At 38.1% G+C, this 19,755-nt stretch overlaps 1 protein-coding gene across 1 annotated transcript in view; it reads right to left on the bottom strand.

The window, feature by feature from the left end:
* The window catches only part of LOC139465311 (sex peptide receptor-related protein 2-like), a 197,466-nt gene that overhangs the window by 136,153 nt on the left and 41,558 nt on the right, over positions 1-19,755 (bottom strand). The gene's annotated exons all lie outside the window — the stretch shown is intronic.

Here is a 19,755-nt window from a genome sequence, read left to right as displayed (position 1 = left end):
TACAATCTGAACATTCAATTCCCAGCGTACTTCCAAATAAGTTCATGTATTTCGAAAAAAATACAGTTTGATAGTTTGACAACTTGATAATTTTTATTGCAAACGATAACAGTGATAAAATAGCTTCCGTTGTCATAGTTACGTCATTTGTGGAGACATTACAAAATCTAAGCCGCCAATCATATCGACACCGACTGTCTCGGCCGATGTGAAAGACAGGAAGCGACATATTGGTTGATTGAATATGCCAAGATCAACCTTCCAGGATTCTTTGGAAGTGTTTCTGGCACAGTGCAAATCATGGCGGTGCTAAATTTCAACTGTTGCGTTTCAGATCTGACACATATCAATATCTGTGCTTGATGATAACAGCTATAAAGCAATCAGCCTGTTTTATAAGGCTTGAGTATTGTGTTTGATTTCGATATAAATGCACGTTTCAGAAACTCGATATGCGGTGCAGCGAGTACGATCTAAAGCACAGAACTTAAGGAACATTTAGCTGTGGATTTTGATAGAAAGGAAAACTTGTTCTATCATGGAGACTTAAAGTAACAGTAAAAAAACGTGAAAAAATATACACGTATATAGTTACACATCAAAACCCTTTTTTGACGTATTGATGCACAGATGACAGAATCAATGAGGTTGTTTTTCGTTTTTACAAAAAAATATTTGTCCACGAAGCCAAAACGAAGAGCAATTCAAATAATATTGAAGTGCTATGGGATGTGTTTACCCTTTTCTCGAACACCTGGTGTCATCGCCGATTTTCAGTGATCCATTCATTTAATTTTCTCTGCTATTTTTCCTGTTACGCTCAAAGGAATAATCAAAGTCAATTATCCTCTGGCGTTCTATATTATATCCTGATTTCATCATTCCTAATTACACATGATTTTTCGATTAGGTAAACAAAATAGAATCTTCGGTAACGCTTTTTGTGTCTCAATCAAAATAAGTAACGTGGGTTTCTATTACATTAACTTCGTCTACTTGCTTTTATTTCATTTGCAAAAGGTGTTCAGAATTCATATCCATTCCATAAAGACCAATACTGATCACCAGCTTGATCTCAAAGAAATACATATAATTCTGAGAAATAACGAAAGGTTCCACCAATATGAAACCTGGTTCGATTTAATGACAAGCTGAGTAAAGGATGCAGTCGGTAAAGATATACTCCCAATTTTCAACAGACTGGCTTGTCTGAGGTGTTAGTCGCTGATGAGGACCGTATGTGTCGCAGATTCCTAATCAAAGAATCCATATGGTGGGATTAGGAGCACGCTGACTGGTTATGCGGGAATTGGTAATTGCTGTGGCATACGACCAGGTCTCAAGGGAAACGGAGCTGAGTTTTTTCATTAAAAAAGTTTACTTTTTATGGATATCGGAAACACTTCATCTTCCAAGAGCATAGGTCTTGACACTGTTCATGATGGAGTGAGTCGGCCAGCACCGTCCTCAAGCAGGGCCAACAGTGTTAGATGTAGGCTATAACTTAACATCAAGAAAACGCATTCTCCATCTACATGGTGAAGACAGCATATCAAAAGAGAGATTTTTTTACATTGATCTTTTAGTTTTTAATGACTTGATCCTTTTTGGTGAAAGGATATTAGTTGGCACGTTAGAACTGGTAATTTAACTTTTTTTTCCAAAATGCAATGGCAGTTGCACTGCTTATATTTCACCTTCATGTCTATGTTGAAACGTGTAAAAACACAGTGGACATATCTACCGATCGCACTGTCGTTTTCTTTAATAGCTGTCCAATTATAAGTCTCTATAAGAGTAAAAAATGCAAAGTAGCAAAGAGCAAAAAATGTATACAGTGACTGGATAACGTCAAAGTCACAGAAGCCTCGAAAAGCTAGCGAAAGAGATCCATTGGACGCAAAAGGGAAACCAGTGATGGCAAGTTCTCTGAATGTACATGTACCACGGACATTTTTATTCCTGGGTATGGATTAAACAAATTCAAATGTTAAATTATGTGTATGTAGGACATGTGTTCGAAACAGTAGATTGCGGTTAGGTAGCTTAGTGGTTAAAGCCTCCCCTAATCAGGCCGAAAGCCCTGGTTCGATTCCCCACATGGGTACAATGTGTGAAGCCCATTTCTGCAGTCCCTTGTCCTGGCACAGTCAGACTGGTTAGGCCCATCACCAGCTCAAAGCCCTTGCCCCCTCTACACGCAGCACAGACAGCGAATGGGACTTATCCAAGGAAGCGCTGCCTAGTCAACCCCACCCAGAAAGTTTCGGACAATGTGAAGACTGCCCAGCACTGCAGCCTTCTGCATTACCCAGGTTGTCAGAAGGGCTGTATTCTTGGTAGAAAACCCGGGTACTCTCCCAATGTCAGTCAACAGATAGGGAGGGACGAAACTACCGAAAACAATGGGGAGTCAACTTGGTACTGGGGATGCAAGCGAGATATTTCGAAAGCGAGATCCGTATCATTGTCATTGGGTTTTTGTTATGATATAGGACAAGATAAGATCTGTTAGCCTGGATTTGTCTGTGGCTGTATATTCCAAAATAACTGAGTCTGGGCCGATTTGATATGGCATTTTGCTTGGTTGACACTCATCTGCACCGTCCAACTGAAGAGAACCATCAACAAAATCAACACTGACATTGCGATTATGTCCCACATCCTTTGCTCGTTCAAGAAAACTATGGAATGCCTTGTATTCATCATGAGTCTTTACGTGCTTCACAAGGGGATCATCCGACAATTACGACCTGGTGGTTGACAGTGTGTGGTTTGACTAACCATTCCCCTAGAGAGTGGGAGTTACTCATGCTTTTAACGACTTAATTCCCTGGTCATGGCCTTACTGGAATACTGAGGAGCTAAGGAAAGTATACTTCCCAATTCATTTCATCATGTAACAAATGTTATAATTGGGATAACACTTTCTTTGTAAAGTACATATTCTCGTACATTTTGGGGCGTGTGTCCCGTCCGGGATTCGAACTCACACTGCCAGAGTGATGTACCTAATAGCCATCACACAAAGTAAGCGATCTAACCAACTCAGCCACCGAGGCTTCCACAAAAATGTAAGTCCGACAACTTGTAGTCTAGATCACGTACTTTGTGTACCCCTCTGAATAGTGTGACTTGGCACAGGTCACATGGCCGAATGCTATGAAAGCATTGTGTGTTTATTTTATCATGTTTGATTATAAATTGAAAATAGCTTAAGTAAGCAATGTTATAGCCACAATATTAACTGTACTGGCGCTCAGTCAGCACCCAAAAAGTAGTTCTTCATGGTTTTATTTTTTTCAAATATAATTTGATTTATAAACTTAAATTTGCTTTTATCGGCACAAATACTTCAAACAAGTTATAAGGAATGTGGTTGCTAATTCATTTCTTATTGCAATCTTCATTGAACCATTTCTTTTCACACACAATTACACAGTCGCAGATTACGTTTTCCAAAATGTTGCAGGAATGAGTGATGGTTTAATAGACATAATCAAACTTATGACGGGACTCAACCCCCAAAATGTACGAGAATCTGTACTTTACTCAGAAAGTGTTATCTCAAATTATAACATTTGTTAAACTCTGTTCACTTTGAGGTGGTCGGATAGGCTAGTGGTTAAAGCGTTCGCTCGTCACGCCAAAGACCCGGGTTCGAATCCCCACATGGGTACAATGTGTGAAGCCCATTTCTGGTGTCCCCCGCCGTGATATTGCTGGAATATTGGCAAAAGTGGCGGAAAGCCATACTCACTCACTGTACACTTTCTTTTGGCCCTCAGTCTATCTAATTGCGGAATGCAATCAAACTCCTTTGCTCGTTGTAAAAACAATAAAATATCCACTTATCTTGGCCTGAAGAGGTGAAACATTCAAATGATTTAGGTTCAAGGAGTGTGTTGATTTTATAGTCACTTTTAATTTGTCATTGCGGTTTTAATTGGCAGTAAAATCTTCATCAACCACATCTTTTGCCCATTTTGAATGACATTTTAGAAAATCAAGACATTTAGGAACTATCTTATATAATAAGACAAAAACATAGACATCTCTGCCTTCTCATTATTCTAGCATCGAAGTCGTGCTTAATTTCCTGATGATGAGAAATGCCTTTATCGACAAACGCTTATATCGAATTTTTACATTTCAAAACGTCTCTGCCATCAAAACAAACATCCACGAAGTAAAATTCAATGTGACGAAAAACACCGATTAACCTTTTCAGTCTCGTTTCATGTAATTTCTTTTCAAGACGTCAAGACGTGCACTGTGAATTTTTATGTAGAACGTCTTTTGTGTTGTTAGCTTTCACAAATTTAAAGAGACTGTTTTGATGTGAATTGATATTACGTTGCGTTGTCTCGGCTTATCCCAGTTGTGAAATAGACCAGAAGCTGATATGCATAAAAGTGAAGTGGAAAGACACATACATTGTTATAGCTGTGATGGTGTCTCTCGGCAACTTAATCGCTTAAGATGCATATTGTGCGTCAGGCACGTGTCATCTTCGATAAATGTGTGTCAGTGAAAATATCACTGTTATATTATCTTAAGTCTGGTTCATCTCACTATGGTATTCTCCCTGTGCCTCACCAGCATAACCAAGACAATATATTTGCCAGACAACAAATGTCGCTCATTTTTAAGAATTGACAACAATAAAATTTTCAAATTCATAGACTGCTTTATATTTAATCCTTCAAACAGAAAACTTTGTTCACAACTGAATAACGCAACTCAAGCAATGAAAGTAGTCAGGTAGTGCGTGTGGACTCATTTTACTGGAAAAAAATCAATAATTTGTTGTTTAGCCAATCAAATATATTTCAATATATTTTTTCAGAACTACAAAAAAAAGTGTTTGCCGGTTGCCTTTGGTCTTTAGTTTACGTGTAACACACAGAGTAAACGTGCTCCTATTACGTCGGAGGTACGGAGCTACTTTTGCAGAGTTTCTTCCCTTAGCCTCGCCAGGATCTAATGGATGTGGGTCATCACAGAATTGAATGATGGTGATCCTTGAATTATTATCCTTAGTCTGTCAGCACATGTTGCACAAATTTTCAAGGCCGCGATGGAAACTCACCAATACCCAGAGCAGTGACCCGGGCACTCCTGCTGCATCCTCTTGAATTCATAGAGTGATATCCCAAGCTTTGGATGTGAATATATATCGACGTTGTAGGTAATTATGAACCTAAATGCTTTGTCTATACTTTGCGAGTTGTTACAATAGAAAGACTATGACCGATAGTCACCGCCATTCCTTAAAAGCTTCTTTCTTACCAGATGACAGAGCTGGCGTTCCCGTGAAGACTAGATAGGTGGATTTGTTTTCAATGTTTCTCCTTCACCCGCGCATCGTGTCACTCCTACAGACATCCTACTCTGTCTATAAAGATGGGAGGTTAATGTACATCATTGATCAGAAAGTCGGGAGGCTGCACTGACTGTCAACCCAATAAGACATCTTCAGCTGAGAAGCACACACCTGGTGCACACACAGGGAAAATGATCACAACGCGGATTCCGGGCTAAGTGTCGGACAGCTATATTTAGTGTCTAAGCACCACTCTCAGTTTGATTAGTAAATATGTGTCGACGTGTAACATATCTATACGTGCGCAATCTGAATTATTCGACATCTTTTGCGCTAGATGATGCAAGTGCTTGATAGCTTCTACGCAACTCTGAGACATATTCTACGCAGCTTTGAGTAGTATTTCAGTTATATCACGCGGTGTAGGCTCAATGTGTGAGGAAAGCCTTAAGTGGCATTATTGACAGATCAACGTTATAATCATTGGATCCTGGAACTACTAAAGAACGCCAACCTGTACTACTGCGATGCCTAAGACCACTGGTATTCAAAGGAAATGACAGACAATATTAAGCTACTGCAAAGACAATAAATCCTTGTAATTCTGTTTCAACACGGGCGAATGTATTTTCAGGGATGGTTTGTTGTATATTTATAACCCCTATTGTATTGTATAACTTTCACATATCGATTCATCAGATTACAATAATGTGTGGCCGGAGCTCCTGGAATATTGCTCGACATGAAGGGAAAGTCGACTATTGGAAACATCCCTCTCGTCATACAGTCTTGCAGATAGTTTTTTGTCACTCTGAATCTTTATGCATATATCTAAATATAAAATAGATGAGCCGGTCTCTCTGGTCTCCTTTATATCTAGTTCAGGTGAGCAAATCAATGGAAGGGAATTGGCTATTTGATTGTTATTGTTATTGTTATCAGATCGTCGATATACCTGAAGCTTAAGTAAAACGTCTTGGCAAGATTACTTTGTTTTGACTTTCCAAATCCAACAGAAATTCCGATTCATATGCATAAAGAAACTGAACCACACGAAGGGGAGCACAAAAGGAGTCCATCAGGATGCCTACTTCTTGCCGAAATGTTTTATCCCCCCACATTTTACGTAGACGTTATCAATGAGGTCAAGCATATCACATACTATTTTTTCACTAACATTCAGATGGCATTTGCTTTAACAATTCATAAATTGTCCTGAACCTCTGATCCAGGGAACAAGGAATAAAGTTGTTTCCTTAAGTTTGTCATGTGGGATGTACAAAGGTGAAAAGTCAAATGTTTTGACAGAATGGAACTTGGTCAAGCAAAATGTCTAGCAGATTCTTTGAGTTTTTGAGAATCCACATGGTATTAACTCCACTTATCTCAAATACTTCCTGTGAAAATTAAAACGTCCTTCCATGCTTTATTAAGGATTTTGAGACAGGTACAATAATGTACAATGGTGGTACAATAATGTAAGTTTCATTTGAACATAACAAGATTGGGTACTTGAATGAATTACGGTTTAACACCACTGTATTTTCTCCATTATAATACTGTTTTAAATATATATCGAAATACGTACATGAACTGATAGTCCTCAAATGTTGTGCATTGATCAAAATCCTAACAAAGTGATGTTCATAATTTGCAGATGTAACAGCTTTCAAAGTTGATACCAGGTTGTGAAATAGAATATATAACAATATTACACATTGACTACACGCATGAAAAACATTTAAAACAACATTACCATATGAAAATATGAATAATATTTGTAAACATCGGATGAGTGGACGGTTTAATAACCTATTAAATACACATTACACGCTAAACATCAATCACATGCTGTGACATTTACAATTGTCTTTCATAGAAAAACATGTAAGTACTTTTTATTTCTGTATTAAATGTAGCTGCTGAGACAGAGGAAACGCACGAAGGGTGGCTGAAAAGTTTTGAGCCTTACTGTGATGAACTGCGTTGATGAAGTTGGTGGTTCCTTAACTTGTCTGAGCAGGTTAGCATAGTGATGGCCATTAGTGGTCTGACCTTTCTGGAGGTAGTTCATTGTAGGATTCCAATGGAATCCCAGAAAATCAAAGTCATGACCATGCCAACAGATTTCCCTTCTTAGGAGAAGGAGATTTTCCCTCTGCATTGCTTGTTGTTTAGTCTCTGGGTGATAGGGGCGAGCACAATACTCTGTGGTTGCAAAACGAGCTGGGTCTGTTTCAAAACGAAAGATGATGAACCAGGAACGTTTCTGATCAGGATGCACAAGCCTAATGCTTATAACCCTTTTGTAACCCAACGAATGTTCTTAACACTCATATTTAAGATGACTATTGTATCGGTTGTGGACGATGTAGTGAGTCGTCGACTATCCATAATCATGTAATTTATCCACTCTTTTCTTAGTTCTGATAGCAGTAGATCTTCTTGATTTTGGATCATCTTCGATGTTTTCTGTTCCTCTCTCGAACTTTATTACATCTTAACAGTATCAGCCCCTTAAGTTGATACCATCTCCCCATGAATGGGCTGTTGGAGTTAGTCCTTTTGGTTGGAGATACTTGCGCTGAAGGCAATTTTGTCTATTTACAACAACAGAGAATACTTAGTCACTGCGGTGCCTGCAGTCAATTGCTGCCTGGTTGTGTGTTTGGTTCAAATGCAAACTTCGGCATGGAAAGTATTTTATTGAATGCATGCAAACTGTTAAGGGCGTACTATACAACCTTCGAATGTAGGCTCAGAAGTTTTAAGCAACCTTATTCGGGAAAAGAGGGAAAAGGACGGATGAGAGGATAGGGTAAGGGATTTAAGAAGCTGAGAGGAGTGAGTGAGTATGGTTTTACGTCGCTTTTGCCAATATTCCAGCAATATCACGGCGGAGGATACCGGAAAATTGGCTCCACACATTGTACCTATGTGGGGAATCCAACCCGGGTCTTCGGCGTGACGAGCTAACGCTTTAACCACTAGGCTACCCCAGCACCCCGGAGAGGAGAGGGGGTGAGGGGGGAAGGTGGTGGAGAAAAAATGAGGAGGAGGGGGAAATAGGAAAGAAGAGATTGAGATGATGGGGAAGTGGAAGAGTAAAAGATCAGACAGAAAAGTCACAAATGAAAGGAACACCAGCATTGCCATTGATAAAAAAGTGGACAGAACATTCAAATATAAAATTATTATGATTTAGGGCGAATTGCCAAACAAGACAATTATCTTGAATTAGGTTTGACCTGTGAACTAGCCTATTCTACTCAACTTTCATGACAAACAGGTCTGAAGAAACTACCATGAATAGAGCTTGTTACTAAATCAAAAAAAGTTTGACCATATCACACCGATTCTACGGAACCTCCACTGGCTCAAAATCAATGAGAGAATCCAGTATAAAGTGATGCTGATTGTGTTCAATGCGAGACACAATCAAAAACCAACTTATATCAGCGAGCTTCTTGAAGAGTACGTGCCTGGGAGATCTCTCAGATCAAGCTGCCAGTCCCTACTCTCTGTGCCTAGTGTTAGAACGGCGATTTTTGGAGGTCGGAGTTTCGCCAAAGTTGCCCCTGAGCTATGGAATAGACTGCCATTGGATATCAGGAACATTGACTTTCCTACTTTGTTCCGATCAAGACTCAAAACCTATCTTTTCACCAAATCTTTCTTGGAGTATTGAGGCTTTGCGTTTTTCTAGCTGTGTAATGTCACTTTTTTGTGTAGACTTTTTGTGAAGCGGATACACAGACAATGTAAATGTCAAATGATGGCTTGTTTTTAAGATAAAGTTGTCTCTAAGACAAAGCTCGTCATCAGCATCAACACAATCATTGATATTGAAAGCAACTAAGTACACGCGAGTACTATCTATCATCTGAACGAGACGCAGCCTATTCACCTTCTGTCATATTCTCTAATCTGCGCAAAATACCGACATGTTTTTCATGTTTTATATTAATGTCGAACTATTATAATTATAAGACAAAGCTCGTCATCAACATCAACACAACCATTGATATTGAAAAATACCGACTTGATCCTGTTTTTCATGTTTTATATTAATATCGAACTATTATAACTATATCCGCTGTCTCTGCAGCGTCAGCTTTCCTTGGATGGCACTATGATAGTGATGTGACGTGATAGAAAACAGACAAATATAGCTTTGTAAATAAAATTGAATGCATCATCTAGTAGTTCATTATACCAACGTTTCTTCTACATATGCCTCAATAACTAACGACAATCTCTCTGGTAGACACTAAAGAGATTAACGCAAGTGAATAACAACCTTCCATAATAGGTAACCCTCCCACAGTCTGGTCGAATACAATCTACGTGTTGTAGGTTTAAATGAATCATCTGCTTTCCGATTATTTAAACTATCCTATGATATTACGTATCTACATACTATCTTACATACTATCCAATGCTATACACCCTATCTGTGAACCATTATCTTATCCGTGAATAATACGATATACATCATACATGAGTACAATGTCATATTGAATATGTCATACCTGAATACGTTATCCTATGAAATACAACATACGTGAGTACATTATCCATGAAATACAACATACGTTAGTACATTATACTATGAAATACAACATACTTGAGTGCATTATCCTATGAAATACAACATACTTGAGTGCATTATCCTATGAAATACAACATACGTGAGTACATTATCCTGTGAAATACAACATACGTGAGTACATTATCCTGTGAAATACAACATACCTGAGAACAGCATCTTGATAAACACCATATTTGAGCTATTATCCTGTTTATTCAAAATACCTGGTGCATTATCCTTTCAAATGCAACATACTTGAGTGCAGTTTCCTGATATGCAACATACCTGAGTACATTTGCCTATGGAATACAACATAACCAAACCACGATGCATGTACAACATACCTGAGTGCATTATCCTATGATATACCATAGGTGGGTGCATTATCCTATGATACAACGTATTTGTATGTGCTTAATTATCCTGAATCTATATTGTTCCGCGAAAAACAATTACATTACACTGGTGTACCTTAAATAGAGTCACGTAAGTATTGATGATCATATGATGAACATTCCTATATTACACATGCTTGTATATGTCACAATACTGTATAGATAACTTCTAAATTATTTGATCGTGCATATTCTTCAAAAATACCATTGAAAATTACCCAATCATTCATTCAGAGTTATCAACATAAATGCGTATCCTGGTACTACCCGAATATATTCCGTAACAAAAGACAAACATTAGCACTTGCAAACACTCGTCTCGGAATACATGACATATGACCCTCGATGCCAGGCATGTATAATACATCCACTAAACCACATTTTTTCCTTCAGTATACATCAGGATGTCATGTGACCTCTTCTTGTGGAAAGATTGTTGTTTTCGATGTGTAATCAACTTTTTGTACCAAAGTGTCTTTTGGTATGACAAAGTGCCATCCAACGATCATCGTCATAACATGGACGAAATCAGGACATTCTTTGACTCCTCGTACGTACGGCATTTTGACTCTAAAACATATTCAATCGAAGTTGATTGCCATCGAAAAAGCACAAATTTAATTTGATATTCCATTCAAAATTAATTAATTACATTCTGATTAAAAGGAAACCCTTCCTTATTTGCATCAGGCACATGAAAACCTAATTGACTGTTATTAGTGGAAAGCTTTATTGAACGAATAGAAGTTGTGATCAAACACACAAACCAATCTCTTTACAAGGCAATTTGTGTTACCGATCCACCAAAGAGATGATGTTGTTACAAATTTCAGGAACCACCAACAGTTTTATTTTCCTATCCGAACACAATTTCATTAAAGTTTTTTTCCATGGTAGGAATGCGTTGCAGAACGTTGCAGCTCGTGATGTAAATTCTACTACTAGCGGCCGCCAATATTCATCATTCTGCTACCAACCTTTTGGTCTTATAATCACAGGTGACTTCTCTATTGTGTATAGCCACGTTCGTTCATAAAAGAAATTGGAATAAATGTACTCTGTCCCAGCCATCCAAAGTCAGATTGTCCTACATGAACGATTTGCAGTTGTTCCCACTGACATGGACGCAAATAATATAACCATTATATGCAGGCACCACTACATAATATGACAAAGAACTAGGTATAGGTGACATATTAAATAATGAGTGAGTGAGTTAATGTTTAACGTCACATCGGCAATATTGCAGCCATATCGTGACTATTAAATAATGCCACACATAAGGCCAGTATGTTGACTGAGGACGAAATCTGAAAAACATGCATCAGTACTATGAACTTGACTCTAATATCTGAAGACATGTCCATTTCTCTTTTGAAATGGATTCCAAAGCTCCATAACAATACGTACACATAGAGATATATTGCTGGGTCCAGTAAATGTACCAACAAATCCCTGTCTCAAAGATTAACCGTAATCCTTAATATATTCTTACAGGTACTTATATTCACAGAACGTAATTGAGACAAGTTGAATTATTACGAAAAGTTGTTACCCTGCAGGAGATTGTGATGGTAGTTATACCATCAGGGATGCCGTGTAGTAGACTATTTTATTGGATTAACAACCATTGACACATACTGTACATCATTCGTCATAGAAAATAGGACAGAATCTAAACATATGCCAGTTTGATTACTCTTAGAACGTAGGCCAAGCAAAACCTTTAAGGAAAAAACTACAGAATGTAATCAGAAAAACACACATTGTTATACATGGAATATATCCCAATCTGGTGTTTCTTGACATATGATACAAAAGTACTTGTTTTAATGAGATCATTGAAATGGTGGAATTGGATCTTATCCTTGGTGCGGCTGAATGGGTGAAAAGGCCTTTGTTTGTTTCTAGTTTTTGTGGGATTGGTTGTAAACAAGCTAAGCGAAAAGCACGATAATGTCTTAGACGATTCAGATGTAATAAAACAGATGAACATATAAGAACATAAATGTGTTTACTGACGTAAAAGAATGTGTATAAATATGTATATAGACAACTAGCAGGTAAATTTTGGAAAGAAATTAGAAGCATTTCAGGGTGATCTCATTGTCAGTCGAATATCGACAATGATTCCTGATTTAATCAGTTTAGAATGTAGTTACCAGTGTTTATACTCGTGTAACTATTAATGACGATATTGTCCATGATCATTGCCATTCGATTATGTTGATCTGTTGATCATTCTGTAAATATTGCTATGCCCTTTCTTGTAAAGCTGTTCGACTCTTGTGTGTTTCCCGATTTGTAGGCAAAACGATAATAGTCCCAATTCATATGAAATGATCGCGTAATACTCCGGGTAATTACAGATTTTTTTGTGAATAACCGACATTCGACCTTTGCACGAAAAAATACCAGAGACTCCAGCTTGGTTAATATAGGGCTCTTCCAGTGTAGATCATATGTTTACTTTGTACGCAATAAATGTCTATCAAAACGGAAAAAAAGAAACTGTATATTGCGTTTGTTGATTTTGAAAAAGCATTTGATTATGTGAATCACACTAAACTTTGCCATTGTTCATAAACAGCTGGTTTAAATTGAAAAATGTTAAAGGTACTTAATAGTCACCTTATCATGTTCATCAGTATAAATTGCCGATGTGACGTCAAATATAAACTCACTCACTCATCAGTAAAAACATGTGTAAAAGGTAATAACAAATGTTGTACAGATTATCTTAATAATCTTGGACTAAGACAAGGCTGCATACTAAACCCTTGTTATTTTCATTTTTCATAAACGAATTATGAAGAGAAATGTTAAGAAATGGCAAAGATGGAGTATAGTTGTTTCCGGGCATGTTCATCGTGCTACTTGCTACTTATGTTTGATATCATCCTCGTAAATGACGCAATACAAAGATTACAGAAGCAAATGTACATTCTTTAATCAAACGCAAATGTGTGGGGTCTAATTAAGAAAAGACAAATATTGTTATACTCAACTGAGGTTGTAGCTTTTCGGCAAAAGAATTGTGGTTACCATGTTTTTTAAGGTGAACAGTTGACTTGCATTTGCATGTGTTTGTGGCGGGGGCCACCGGTGAGGCAGGATACACTCACCTTTTCGCGAACATCTGGTATCATAAACTATTTGATAGTGATTCATATACTCCTGCTCATGACATAGTCGGAATTGTACAATCGACTCTGCTTTAGGCAGAATTTCTATTAATTATTGAAAGGGTTTGTCGCCTTATTTATAACGTGAAACAAAAGTTATTTGTAATTTGATATAAATATTTTAAAATTAGTTTCTCTAGTACTTTAAAAATAAATACTTTCTGTCACACTGTTCTGAAGTATGGGGTCTACAAAGATATGACAAGATAAAATATGTACATTTAATAACATATGAGAAAATTCTGAATGCTGGACTCAAGACACCAATTGTTTTTGCTCTGTGTAGAACTGTTATGTATTGGCTGACATTGATAGAGATGCATGGTGGCTGGATACCAAAAAGCCCACAACATGCTTTTATATCGTGATAATTCTGTCATTGTGAGAATTCTGTCTTTGTGATAATTCTGTCATGTCATATATTCGAATTTGTGTTAAAAAGATATGTAAACAAACACTGATATTTATGTGTTTTCAGTCTTGTAATAACCTCTTGAACAGTAGTTCCAGGTGCAGTTTGTATAGAGAGTTTAAAACTTTATAAGAGCCTAAGAAATATATATATCTCTAATGTCAGACAAGGAATATCGTAACATGATTCTTAGACTTTAAGCTGTATCCTGGGATTTCTTTGCCAGGGCCACACAACACTCCCTTTGCAAAAGTATATGAAAGCAACACTTCTAATCAGTGATGACACCAGGTGCTCGCGAAAAGAGGTAGCAAAATTTGCATAAAAAGGAAGCGTTTGTTGTCTAATCTAGTACAGCTGCCACACGAAACCAGGGCAAGCGGAAAACAGGCTGGCAACACACCACGCTTACATGAGTTGTATTTGTAATATGGGAATATAGTGCACTGTTTGATGCAAATGTCTTTGAATATCATATTAGACATTTTCTTTCGGTAGAAACATTGTTTGATGCTTCTAATCACCCCTGACGTCAGAACTTTTAAAAGATCTGTATTCAATTTAACTACCGGCAAACACGATGTTTAGAAAATTCTAAGTTTTAATGGACATGGATTAAATGTAATCTTAAGGTAGAGAACGACATCAAAGGATCAATGGGAGAATTATCAAATGGATCTGTGAAATATTGTTTAATTTGATATTGATCAAGTTGATGCATCGGGCGACTTCACTAACACCTCACACTTTCAACGGTAAACTACATCCTCAACGGCTACTACCGTTCTTCATTCCTTGAAATGAGTTTGCATAATAGTCGTTAAAACCTAATTCCATCTCATATGGAAGCATTACCCTATTACGTAGTTAAATAGCTTAAAAAGCTGTTCTTTTTCATAACTACAAGAAAGACGTAATGAGTGAGCGAGTTCGGTTTAACGCCTATTTTGAAAAGTATTTCTATTATAATGACACGTCGGCTTAATGTTGAAAAAAGCCCGCAGTGATGCATGCTGTGAAGGCCTACCACTTTGGTAAAAACACACACACGATAATGGTATGGTACTGACACCAAAACTGGTTATCGGGACGAATATGAGATTCGAATTCCGACAGTTGATCATGTGAGAGTCCACTTTAAAGATGTCACCTGTGTCCCAAGAAGATTTAATGTGTGGTAAAGATAATGTCCTCAAACATAAAGTTTTACCACAATGTTATAATACATGTAACCTTCGGGAACATTTATTTTTTGTACTTCCAGCCTGTCTTTGCATAACTAATTTCTGTGGACAGTATTGGTGATGTATGGGTTGCACAACGCGTTGGCAATGCAGAATTATTTGTACATATGTTCAGCGAAAGAGTTAAATATTGTCCATTTCAAGACTGACATGCATCTCTAGACAGCAAGACCCTCTCATTCTATAAACTGCATAAATCGTATATCGTTTGAGAAAAATATTTGTGAAATATTAAGTATTGTGAATATAGAAGGCTAATAACCAAGTTTAGATGTGGACAAAATACTCTTGGTATTCAACATGGTCTTAGGGGTGTTGCTTATATTGAGGAGGATGCCGTCTTATGTAAACACTGCCATGTAACTGAGAATGAATTTCATGTTATATACAATTGTCCTCTTTATGCAAGTCGACGGGAAATGTATATCCCGAAGACAGTTAATCATTTTTGTGTAGAAAGACTATCAATTAACCAACAATGATACAATGATAAATTTTCTAATGTACGTGTTCTCAACAACAACAATAGTATCAATTAGGCATCTCTTACATCAATAAATATATGATGTAAATGTATTTTGTACAACGGGTCAATTGGCCTTTATACAAATGAATATGTCTGTCTGTCTGTCTGTCTGACGACTCAATTTTCCAAAACGTTCAAATAATTCTTTCGTTTTGTAGATCTTCCATTTCAGTTTGGTAAAGTTTCTTGTATACATCTGTATATAACATCATGATATTGCTAATGTGCATGTAGAGGCTGGATATTTTGCCCAAGTTCCTTATACCCTTAACCCAAATATCCTGCCTATTTACTAATTTTCCCATAGAAACAGCTTTCAGCCAATAGCCTGGGGCTATGGGGTCACATGACAAGGGCCAGTGCCACCGTGGGACCCCTAAACTTTTTAACAGCCTCTTTCTGCCTGCACTGCCTGGACACCAACATCGCCAACTAGATGTGTTCATTTTGGTTTAGGTAAGAGCACCAGTTTTTTTATATGGCAACTATAGGTCTATTGTCTGCAATTGTGGTATAGTCCAGTGCATAGTTATAACATTTACAGGACTAGAAACTGGGTGTATTGACATACTGTTGGTGCTAGCCCCATATGGACTGTTACGATCATCCAACAGGCAGTCATACCCCACTCCTCTCAGCCACTTTTCTAGTACAGGCCAGATATCCTGTTGTGGTTATCAGTATTGCGTCAGGTGGGATCTAATATGTATCCTGTGGTAGAAAGGATGCGATGATTATATTGGGGGATTATTAGTTATCATCATTTCTGTAAACAATCATTGGGGTTGTATGTTTATCTATGCACATATGCTTTCTGGTATCAACAATGCGTTTGCATAGTCTTTAACAATATCGTTTTCTCCTATAAGTATTATCATCACACCCCGAATATCAGTTGGATTATTGTTAATTCTTTAAAAATACATTTTATAAACTCTTTCTGCCTCCACTGCCTGGACACCAACATCGCCAGATAGATCTGCTCATTTTGTTTTAGGTGTCTTCCAGACTGTGCAGCCAGGACTTGCACCCTGTAACTTTTTGATACTTCAATATACTATTATTACTGTCTTTTTTGTTGTGTTAAGGATTGACTGTGTATTTTGTTCGTTTCATTGAGGTATGAATCGAAAAACCAGTGTGCAAACTGTATGAATCCGCATAGCGGATTCTTACAAAAGTTTGCACACTGGTTTTTCGATTCATACCTCAATGAAACGAACAAAATACATAGTCAATGCTTATAATTAAATTCGACAGCATAAAACATGTTTTATCTACAATAGTTTAACCAAAAACAGTTGTATATATCAAAACAGACAAAAATGACGAGATTGATAAACATTCCAGGTGTAGGAATACATACTGTGGAGTGACATGAATCAGGTGATTGTTTAATTTATGCACATAAATTGACACGCCTACACTGTGAGTAGCCAGTCAACGGAGAGCAGGATCAAAACAATGTTCATTGGACCTGTCAGTTAAGACAAGTTGCGAAAAGAACTGCAACAGTCAGACTGTAACGAACTGGAAGAAATATGTCGGGGAGAAGGCGGCTGTTTCAAATTACATGGTCAGTTACCGCCAGATTCAAACATTACTTCCCCGATTACGGTAAAACACAGTTGGAAAAATGCTTGTTAGAAAGGAAACCCGAAGACATGAAAGTTGAACTGAGGCGAGCAGAAAAAAAAACAGGCGATCGAGCCTGCACGTTTGCTGTTTCATACATTCTCGGCCTTCGGTTTCAAAGGTTTGTTTGGGCAATGAATATGCATGAAAGTCGCTAAATGTCCTGTGCATGACGATACACGTGATCAGAAAGGGAATTCCCTCGGCTGTAATATTGGGATTCCCCGACATTCCGAAGTAATAAAAATAGTGCGCCTCGGTGGGCGTGGCTTAATTTTTTACATTCATTGGGAAATGAATGCAATAACACGTGACCAATTCAGCTAATCAGAATACAGGAATTTCAATGAACACAACGAAAATTTAATTATTCATCTTTGAATGGAATACTTCGCCCAGTCAGCACACTTGCCCACACCTTTTCCGTGAGACGAAATTGTTACGTAACCGTGGTGATTTCCAGGTCTTACATACACCTCGTAAATGTCATACGTTTCTTACTTTACATTCGATTCCACGCAAAGTTCCCCACACCTCATTCCGCGTTTTATTGAATTTGTTGCTTCATCTTCGTGTAAAAGAGATAGCATGATGAATACCCTTAAGTCACAGACATTTCTAATTTTATGGATAAACGTTTTGCCGTTGGTACTCACAGTACGTGATCTGATTTTATTACGAGCAAAGACACATACATTTTCTATTACGTACGCAAGTCTCAAGGACTATTCAGTTCTGTTGTATTAGAGTAACTGTAGGGTAAAAGTAGTGCACTAGTGTAAGTGTAGAAAAAAGGTAGGAGTAGATCCCAGATAAGTATAGACCTAGGATAGCGGGAGAACAAGAGTAAGTGTAGGGTAGAAGTAGAACAATTCTGAGTGTAGAACTAAGGTAAGGCTAGTTCCCGGAAAAAAAGTAGAACTTGGGTAGTGGGGGAACTAGGGTAAGTGTAGAACTAAGGTATGGGTAGTTCCCGGATATGTGTAGAACTAGAGCGAGTGTAGAACTTGGGTAGTGGGGGAACTAGTGTAAGTGTAGAACTAAGGTATGGGTAGTTCCCGGATATGTGTAGAACTAGAGCGAGTGTAGAACTAGGGTAGTGGGGGAACTAGTGTAAGTGTAGAACTAAGGTATGGGTAGTTCCCGGATATGTGTAGAACTAGAGCGAGTGTAGAATTAGGGTAGTGGGGGAACTAGTGTAAGTGTAGAACTAAGGTATGGGTAGTTCCCGGATATGTGTAGAACTAGGGTTGTCGGGGAACATGGGTAAGTGTAGAACTAAGGTATGGGTAGATCCCGGATATGTGTAGAACTAGAGCGAGTGTAGAACTAGGGTTGTCGGGGAACATGGGTAAGTGTAGAACTAAGGTATGGGTAGATCCCGGATATGTGTAGAACTAGAGCGAGTGTAGAACTAGGGTTGTCGGGGAACATGGGTAAGTGTAGGACTAAGGTATGGGTAGATCCCGGATATGTGTAGAACTAGAGCGAGTGTAGAACTAGGGTAGTGGGTGAAATAGTGTAAGTGTTGAAATAAGGTAAGGGCTGCACAAGGGTAAGTGCAGGGTAGGCGTAGAACTAGGGCAGTAGGAGAACTAGGGTAGGGTAGAACTAAGGTAGCAGGAGAACTAGGGTAGGAGAGAACTAGGGTAGGAGTAGCACTAGGTTAGGGGAGAAACAAAGTAAGGATAATTGCAGGGTTGGTGTAGGACTAGACTAAGGGTTAGGTTAAAAACTGGGAAAATGGCAGTTCTGGAGTAAGTCAGTAATTGAGAAAGGGTTTTCTAAGCTGTTGTAAAGTTTTTCTCTGTCGTAATGCCCAACGACTTGGCTACCACAATACCCATTCATCACTGGACACTAAGCCTGTCAAACAGACCCAAGATAAAAGTTTTTGGCGGGAGAATGACATCAGTTGCATCGAATGATTGATCGAAGGACTCGATGACGTCACATTCAGGGACAGCCTGAGACAGTAATTCGTACCTGTCGAACAGCTGCTAAACAGTGACAAGAAGGCCACTCAAACAGACCTCGGGGAACGACGTGAACCCACGCGTCAACATCGTGGTAGCTTACCATGTCGCCTTTTACGTGTAAATTGATCAGAGAAACTCACGAAACCCAATACCAAACAGTATGTGCCTCTCTGATATATAGCCTGCGGAGTAAAGATTTGAAAAAACAAGCTGCTGATACACAGGTATTTATGGGGAGATTTATCAGATCAAGGAATGAATGAGATCTACAAATAAGGTTGAGGTTGATCCATATATTCTTCTAATACTAATACTGTTACACTAATTGGGTGTTGTTTTGCGAGGGCATTGTCAACATAACATTTCCTATCCTTTGCCAGTTTAATACTAGAGTATGGTATCATTGACAGTGCTACTGACGAGGTTCAATAGATCTACCTTCACTCCATTAAGAATCTAGTT

The sequence above is a fragment of the Haliotis cracherodii genome, unplaced genomic scaffold, assembly GCF_022045235.1.
Source record: "Haliotis cracherodii isolate W230 unplaced genomic scaffold, xgHalCrac1.p SCAF_18, whole genome shotgun sequence".
Taxonomy (NCBI): Eukaryota; Metazoa; Mollusca; class Gastropoda; order Lepetellida; family Haliotidae; genus Haliotis; species Haliotis cracherodii.
The sequence above is the reverse complement of the archived record's forward strand: the minus strand, read 5'-3'. Positions and strand labels throughout refer to the sequence as shown.